The sequence below is a fragment of the Dama dama genome, chromosome 33 (assembly GCF_033118175.1).
Source record: "Dama dama isolate Ldn47 chromosome 33, ASM3311817v1, whole genome shotgun sequence".
In the NCBI taxonomy this organism is placed as follows: domain Eukaryota; kingdom Metazoa; phylum Chordata; class Mammalia; order Artiodactyla; family Cervidae; genus Dama; species Dama dama.
In genome coordinates, this window is record NC_083713.1 from 19371239 (window position 1) to 19380157 (window position 8919).

At 37.2% G+C, this 8919-nt stretch overlaps 1 non-coding gene and 1 pseudogene across 1 annotated transcript; both read right to left on the reverse strand.

Annotated features, from left to right (window-relative positions):
* Positions 1-509: 509 nt before the first annotated feature.
* Positions 510-582, reverse strand: TRNAE-UUC (transfer RNA glutamic acid (anticodon UUC)). The gene has a single exon. It is a non-coding gene; the product is annotated as a tRNA-Glu (tRNA).
* A 4054-nt stretch (positions 583-4636) lies between these two features.
* LOC133050760 (heterogeneous nuclear ribonucleoprotein A3-like) lies at positions 4637-5750 on the reverse strand (annotated as a pseudogene).
* Between the last annotated feature and the right edge of the window lie 3169 nt (positions 5751-8919).

An 8919-nucleotide genomic window follows, 5' to 3' on the forward strand; every position in this document is an offset into this window, starting at 1 on the left:
TAAAGGGGATATAATGACTCTTGCTCATTTTGTGAGCAAGATATGAGAAAAATACATATTTATGATACATCATTGAATAGCTGAACTTCTAAAAATTGTGTGCAAATTGATTTTTTCAGGTTGAATTAGAAACGCAATAGGAAAAATTTTTAGGAAATTTATAATACATTCTTTTATGGATGGTATTTTTACTTTTTAACACCTCATATCTTTAGGTTAAAGCTTAATCCATTATTTTTCTCATAGTATTTATATTTAACCATATAACAATCCCCTGAAAATAGTTTGAAAAAAAGCTATAATAGTTTGGGATTAAACTTTTAAACTTTAGGAAGGTCAACATTCTAATTAAATCCTCATAAATAATATTTGTAAATTATGTTAAAAATTCTGGCCAACACAATAACAGCCCCTTTTTTCTGCTCAAGTACATAGGTAAACAAATTTCAGGGCTTCTTTATTTCTATTTTTTTTAATTCAGAAGGGCTATGCAACATGTGGAATCTTAGCTCCCTGACCAGGAATTGAACCTGGGCCCTTGACAGTGAAAGCGCTGAGTCCTAACCACTGGACTACCAGGGAATTCTCAACAAATTTCAGGTTTAAAAAGGCTAAGTTTGGAAGTTTTTGAGCATTTGGAATACTGATAAAGTGTTAATAAAAGGGATAGGGGACAATTTGAAAAAACTGTAGTGTATAGATTAGAATTCCAACTTGAAGGCAATGACAGAACATTCTAAGCAAGAAATTTGATAAAATATTAATAAGCAATAAAAATAACAATGCTTTACTATATGTAGGTTAGCAAACACAGTACTATCAAATTTTGTGTTTAATGGAAGGTTAGTTTGAGGGAAAATGGTACATATTCTCGTCAGAGCACTGTAGAAATTTATTGCTTATAAATATATTTAATTATAATACACTTGCTGGTTTAAGACTTTTTTAGTCATATTCATTTCATAATCACTAAATCCACCTGCAAACCTGGAGGAAGAAAAAGGAAGAAATATATGTCCAACACTGGGTATATATTTATACTTAAACTATACTTAACTGAGGCTTAGTTTATGATTTTTTTCCATTTATGATGTTTACGTAGTTCACATTTGGTTCACTGATGTTATATAACTGAATTTTTATCTGCAGCTGGATAAATACACCATCTTGGCTTATTAGAATTACAAATCAAACGGTAAAGAACAATGGTGATTTATTATTAGAGCCAAGAGCAAAAGTTACTTAGTAACAAATTCATAAACTATCTGTTCCAGCATTCGCTAGTCATGTGAGGCACATTTTGTTCCATCTTTTATGCAAGGTCTTCTCAAAAACGAATAAGATAAGAAAAACACATTGAAAAACTTTTTATATTTATAGTCTTCTTAAAATTTTTCGTTAGTTTTTTGCAGTGTGAAAAAATCTTTATCCTTTTTAAAAATTTCAATGTACCACTATTTTAACTGTATCCTTAAATATTCTACATCTCTTTTTAATGACTTGTGGTATATTCCCTGTGAAAAAGATACCATTAGTTCAATTGCCTTTTTCCTCTATGTGGTTTAGAGTAGAAAGATTGTTTTATCTTTTATAAACATACAAAATGACATTGTTTAGCTTTCTAGGTCTCTTAAGTGGTAATTTGGGGAGAAAATAGTTCTCCTACCATAGCTGTTGTACAAAACGAAAAAGGTGAAACTGCTTCTGTCCCAAAGGCACAGCTGTCCACACTCAAAGTGAATGTCATTCCAAGAATCAATTGTGTGTTGAGAAAGAAGCCACTCAAGGCACTAGACTGTATTTTCAAAAAGTAAAACAAAGGAATCTCTAGTTTATAGGTTTTTTTTTATAGGAGGATAAAAGTGTAGAGTCATTCTTTCCTCATTTTTTTAGATGGCTTAAATCTCACTAATGTATTGGCACATTGCTTTACATTTACCTTCCAATTTTTTTTCCAGTGGAAAACTGTTTCGGCTTATACAAGGCAGCAGTCTTCATATGACCAAAATAATATTTACCCCCAAATGTTAACATTTTAACTCAAATGTCTAAAGTGGAAACAGCTAAGAATTTTATTTGCCATAACAAATGATATAAATTGAAAAAGAAAATTTTACCCATCCATCAAAATAAACATTTTCCAATTTGGTAATATTATATAACAGAGTAACATTTTAATTTCCCCTTTTTGTTTAATTCAGGCAATGATTTTTATTTCTCCCTAATTTACTGATGGAGGATTGTTCACATTGTGAAGCATGTTTCTTTTCAAAGAGTTGGACTATCATTCTAAGTCTCATCAGCCATGGGAGCTCAGCAAATATGGAAACAGTTTGGGACCAGCAGTACTTAGATTCCAGGCTGTTGGTTCATGTTAAAGTCAATCGATCTGCTGCCCATGGCTCCAGAAGCAGAACTAAGCTTCCTAAGAGTCTGGGAAGAGCCATGCACATATCAGACTCAAGCCAGATGGGTGCTGTCATTTTTTACAGAATGAGAGCAAGCAAAAATTGAAAGCAGACATCAGGTCATGTAAACCAGGTGTATGGGGGAGAGATTACTAGGCAAGGTTTCATATTTTAGTTGGCATACTGGGGGCCAGGACCTTACTCCAGGCATTCCAAATCCTATAATCTGAATGCCCATATTCATTGCAAAGCTCACCAGTGTTCTTAAACCACTGCAGGACTTTGAAAGGACCTAGTGAACTGAAGGAGTTTGGTATGTGGTAGTGTTAATGTAGCAGATTGACATAGAGTAGGGATTGATATTACTTAAAATATTTTAAGTACTTCAGATTTCGAAAAGGCAGAAGAACCAGAGGTCAAATTGCCATTTGCTGGATCATCAAATAAGCAAAAGAATACCAGAAAAACATCTACTTTCACTTTATTGATTACGCCAAAGCCTTTGACTGTGTAGATCACAACAAACTGTGGAAAATTCTGAAAGAGATGGGAGTACCAGACCACCTTACTTGCCTCCTGAGGAATCTGTCTGCAGGTCAAGAAGCAGCATTTAGAACCGTCCATGGAACAACAAACTGGTTCCAAATTGGGAAAGGAGTATGTCAAGGCTGTATATTGTCACCCTGCTTATTTAACTTCTATGCAGAGTACATCATGCAAAATGCTAGGCTGGATGAAGCACAAGCTGGAATCAAGATTTCCGGGAGAAATATCAATAACCTCAGATATGCAGATAACACCACCCTTATCGCAGAAAGCAAAGAAGAGGCTTTTGATGAAAGTGAAAGAGGATAGTGAAAAAGCTTGCTTAAAACTCAGCATTCAAAAAACTAAGATCATGGCATCCAGTCCCACCACTTCATGGCAAATAGATGCAGAAACAATGGAAACAATGAGAGACTTTATTTTTTGGGGGGCTCCAAAATCTCTGCAGATGGTGACTGCAGGCTTGAAATTAAAAGATGCTTGTTCCTTGGAAGAAAAGCTATGACCAACCTAGAGAGCATACTAAAAAGCAGAGATATTACTTTGTCAACAAAGTCCATCTAGTCAAAGCTATGGTTTTTCCAGTAGTCATGTATGAATGTGAGTTGGACTATAAAGAAAGCTGAGCGCAGAAGAATTGATGCTTTTCAACTGTGTAGTTGGAGAAGACTCTTGAGAGTCTCTTGGACTGCAAGGAGATCCAACCAGTCCATCCTAAAGGAAACAGTCCTGAATATTCATTGGAAGGACTGATGCTGAAGCTGAAGCTCTAATACTTTGGCCACCTGATGGGAAGAACTGACTCCTTGGAAAAGACCCTGATGCTGGGAAAGATAAAGGGCAGGAGGAGAAGGGGATGATAGAGGATAAGATGGTTGGATGGCATCACTAACTCGATGGACATGAGTTTGAGCGAGCTCCAGGAGTTGGTGATGGACAAGGAAGGCTGGTGTGCTGCAGTCCGTGGGGTTGCAAAGAACTGGACATGACTGAGCGACTAAACTGAAGTATTTCATTTTTTTTTTTAAGTTTGAGTTTTTTTCATTTGAAGGTAAATCTTAATGCTATTAAATTCTTGATGCTATTTAAATGCTAATTTAAATACCCAATTCTAAAACACACATTGCAAACATACAAATATCTATTCTCTCCACATGTCAGAGCCATTCATTTCATGGTTTGGAAATGGGGAGAATAGATCCCCCTTAAACTGCAAGTCAACAGGTGTTTCTTTACAGTTAACTTTAGCAAAATTCATACAAAAGAGTAATTAACAATGATCTTCTTTACTTGTTAACTCACAAGGAGAAACCGTCAAAACTGTATTTTGTTAAACTTTCTGTACTAAAATGTTTTTCTAAACTGAACTACACAAATATTGAAAAGTTAAAAATTCCTTAATTTTTTATTCCTGGTACCACTACCACAATTTACAGGGCAATATACCTGATGTAATGAAAAGAAAAAGACAAAGCTACAACAGATAAAAGACCTCAGGAATGTACATCTAATTGACACTACATTGCATTAATCAATAGCTGCACTTTTTGCAAACTGTGGCTATGACAGTCCTGAACAAGAAGGGTTTCCTGTTTAAGCTGCAGTAACTTTTCTGACTATGGATCATCGTTCCTTCTGTGGCAGATTTTTACAGTTCCTCTAATGCATTTGGGATGACTCTCTCAAAGTAACCTGCAGCTTTCCTGACAACTCCTTGCTCTCTTTCCTGCTAAGAACTGTAGCCCTTTTCTTCTGAGTTTATAGAACCTTTTGCTGCCATATCCACCACTTCCACCACCAGATCCATAACCACCACCATAGGGACTGCCCGAGCTTCTTCCACCAAAACGACCTCCTTTCATGGGTCCCTAATTTGATTGCTGTTGTCCACTATAATTTCCAAAATCATTATAGTTTCCACCACCACCACAGTTTCCTCCAAAATTTCCTCCTCTAACACCGCCGCCATACCCACCACCTTGGTATCCACATCCTGGTCCACCACCACCGTAACCTCCTCTGCTACTATAAACAGGACCAGAGCCATAGTTGCCACCATCACCTCCAAATCCATTGTATCCACCATCACCTCCTCCATAACTCCACCTCCACCCCCACAGCCTTCTCCTCCACCAAAGTTTCCACCACGGCCAAAGTACCTCCACCACCTCCAAAGTTTCCTCCACAACCCATAAAGTTGCCAGACCCACCTCCACGACCTCTTTGTGATCCAGGAGATTACATCTCTTGTTTAGAAAGGGCCTTTTTCACTTCACAATTATGCCCATTAATAGTGTGGTATTTCTGAACAATGATTTTATCAACTGTATCATGATCATCAAAAGTTACAAAAGCAAATCCTCTCTTTTTCCCACTCTGCCTGTCTTCCATAACTTCTATGGTTTCAATCTTGCCATACTTTTCAATGTAGTCTCTCAAATTATTTTCTTCTGTATCTTGTTTAATACCACTAACAAAAGTTTTCTTCACTGTTAGACGGGCACCAGGCTTTACAGAATCCTCTCTAGAAACAGCTCTCTTTGGTTCCACTACATGCCCATCAACCTTGTGTGGTCGAGCTAAGATTGCTGCATCCACTTCTTCAACACAAGAGTAAGTCACAAAACCAAAGCCCCTGGAACATTTTGCTTGGGGGTCTCTCATCACCACACAATCTGTAAGTGTGCCCCATTTCTCAAAATGTTCTCTTAAGCAATCATCTGTAGTTTCAAAGCTCGGACCACCAGTAAACAGCTTTCTCAACTGCTCTGGTTCCTTGGGATCATGACCCTCCATTTTGAGACTGGACTTGCCTCTTCCAGCTTGAGTTCAATATGGGACCCTGAAGTACTTCAGAATTATTCCTATCAGTAGGGGAAAAAAAAAAAGCTGAAATCTTATCATCTGCTAACTTGAATAAAAGGATCTTGTCTTCTTTAAGTAGACTCTGTCGTTTTCAAATCAGTAAACATTCTGAACATTTTCTCAGAGATCCCTCTTGATAAGCCTTTTTTATTTTCTCTACTTAGCAGTGCAGAAAGACACAAGACCCAAGATTACTGAACCTAATACCCAGAACTGAGATTTAAGGGGATAAGTGATAACTGACATGACCTAGGGGTTCCCCCCTGGCTCAGTGGTATAAAATCTGCCTACAGTGCAGGAGTGAAAGTGAAAGTTTAGTCACTCAGTTGTGTCCACCTCTTTGTGGCCCCATGGACTGTAGCCTACGAGGTTCCTCCATCCACGGGATTTTCCAGGCAAGAGTGCTGGAGTGGGTTGCCGTTTCCTTCTCCAGAGGATCTTCCTGACCCAGAGATGGAACCCGGGTCTCCCACATCGTAGGCAGATGCTTTACCGTCTGAGCCACAATGCAGGAGACCAGTGTTCAATCCCTGGGTGGGGAAGATCCTGAAGAAGGAGATGGCAACTCACTCCAGTATTGTTGCTTGGGAAATCTCATGGACAGAGGACCCTGGCAGGCTACAGTCCATTGGGTCACAAAAGAGTTGGACATGACTTACTGACTAAATGACAATAAGAAAGAACTATATTTAATCTTGCAATAAGCTATAATGGAAAATAAAAAGGAAGCATTGCTCTTATACTAGGAATTGCTCTTACATGAACACATATAGATGCTTTAATTATTAACTTATTTAATCTTTCTGATGACAAAATAGGTGTAATCTCTGTATACCTGAGGAAACTGGGCATATTGGTTGAGTAACTTGTCCAAAGTCATAGAGTTACTACGTATGTCAATTCGATCCCTGGGTTGGGAAGATCCCCCGTAGGAGGGAATGGCAACCCACTCCAGTAATTCTGCCTGGAGAATCCCATGGACAGAACTACAGTCTGTGGGGTCGCAAAGAGTCAGGCACAACTGAAGTGACTTAGCACGCATGCACAAGAGACAGTCTTTGGTCTATTTTTAGCCAGCCACCACTGCTCTTTACCAGCAAACAATATCAGTGCTGTCAGCACACCAGCCACCTCATTAGAACCTTGGAAGGAGATTAAAATGATTTTTTTTTTTTTTTTTTACAGCTGAATCTGGCTCTAATGTGCTGTTTTTTTAGCACTTTGTAACGTTTTATGGATTCATGGCTTGGAAGACTGACTGGTCCAGGCTTTCAGTGTTTTACTAAATCATCTCAACAGCCTCTCAGTGAGTTTCCTGCTTCCTTCTTCTTATCCTTTGTTTCCTCCACATGATATACTAAATAACTGTTAACTTTGAGTGCATTTTAATTATTTTTATCTTAATCTACCAATCCTAATTGATTCACTATTTTCACAGGCCATTTAGCACTCACGTAAGTCACTGTATAATTCCTTATACTTTTTATTAGCATGGAGTCAAGATGGCACTGAATGCATTGGGTTAGAATTCCACTTCATCCAGTTGCTTGATATGTGATTAAAGACACGTTTCTTCTTCAGCAACATGATGATAGTAATACATCCTTTTAGGTTTGATGAGGATTCCTTGAGATTAAATGAGGTAGTCTGTCAAACCCCCAGCATGCAGTCAATTACTGAGTAGGCCTTGAACATTTGGTGGTTCTTTAACTTTCTTAGTTTTGAGCCACTTTTTCCGAAAATTCTAAATTTTCTTATGGTAAAAATGAACAAAATTGGTATGAGTATTATTCTTTTTTTCATGCACATGTTTTAAATATTAATGTCAAATTTATGGATAGCTTCTTTTATGGCTTTGTACTTTATATCTTTCAAAGTTCTTCTATACTCTAAGATTGCAAATATATTTTTTGAATGCTTTTGTAGCTTTATTTTAGATATATTATGTTTTAATGATGTATAGTTGATTTACAATGTTGTGTTAGTTTCTGGTATTCAGCAAAGTGGTTCAGTTACACACATGTATTTTTTCTCATTTCCTTTCCCATGATGGTTTATTATAGAATATTGAATATAGTCCTTTGTGCAATATGATAGGACCTTATTGTTCACACATTCTCTGTATACAATATAATAGCTTGCATCTACTACTTGCAAACTCCCAATCCACTGTTGGCAACCACAGGTTTATACTCAATAGACATTTATGCTTTCAATCTACCTCAAATATATGTTGCTTTTTGTCTTGGCACCAAGTTAGGAATCTAGCCACTTTTTTTTTTAATCTCCATTTGTTCAGTCCTGTTCTCAGTAGTTTGGAATGCCCCTTAACCACGTATTCTGTTCTCCTCCATTTCTATATGTATATTAAGGTATCACTGTCATACAATTCTGTTATATTTTTATAATATATTTTAAAATTTGATAGTGTAAATTCTCTCTTTGCTTCTTTTGATAAAGTTCTTTTTGGCTATTTTGTATCTTTTCTGGGAACTAAACTGTCAAGTTTCATCTAAAAATCTTTTTAGGCTTTGAAACATTGCATTTATTTTGTAACCCATTTAGTGAAGAATAACTACTTTTAGTAAATTTTATTTCCATTTGGAATAGGATATGTTCCTATAACTAATTATACCTTATTTTATATTTTACGGTAATATTTTTATTATGGATATTGCACATTTGCATAGGTTTTATTCCTAGATCAGTTCAGTTCAGTCGCTCAGTTGTGTCCGACTCTTTGTGACCCCATGAACCGCAGCACGCCAGGCCTCCCTGTCCATCACCAACTCCCGGAGTTTACCCAAACTCATGTCCATTGAATCGGTGATGCCACCCAGCCATCTGATCCTCTGTCGTCCTTCTCCTCCTGCCTTCAATCTTTCCCAATATCAGGGTCTTTTCCAATGAGTCAGCTTTTTGCATCAGGTGGTCAAAATATTGGAGTTTCAGCTTCAACATCAGTCCTTCCAATGAACACCGAGGACTGATTTCCTTTAGGATAGACTTGTTGGATCTCCTTGCAGTCCAAGGGACTCTCAAGAGTCTTCTCTAACAACATGGTTCAAAAGCATCAGTTCTTCTGTGCTCAGCTTTCTTT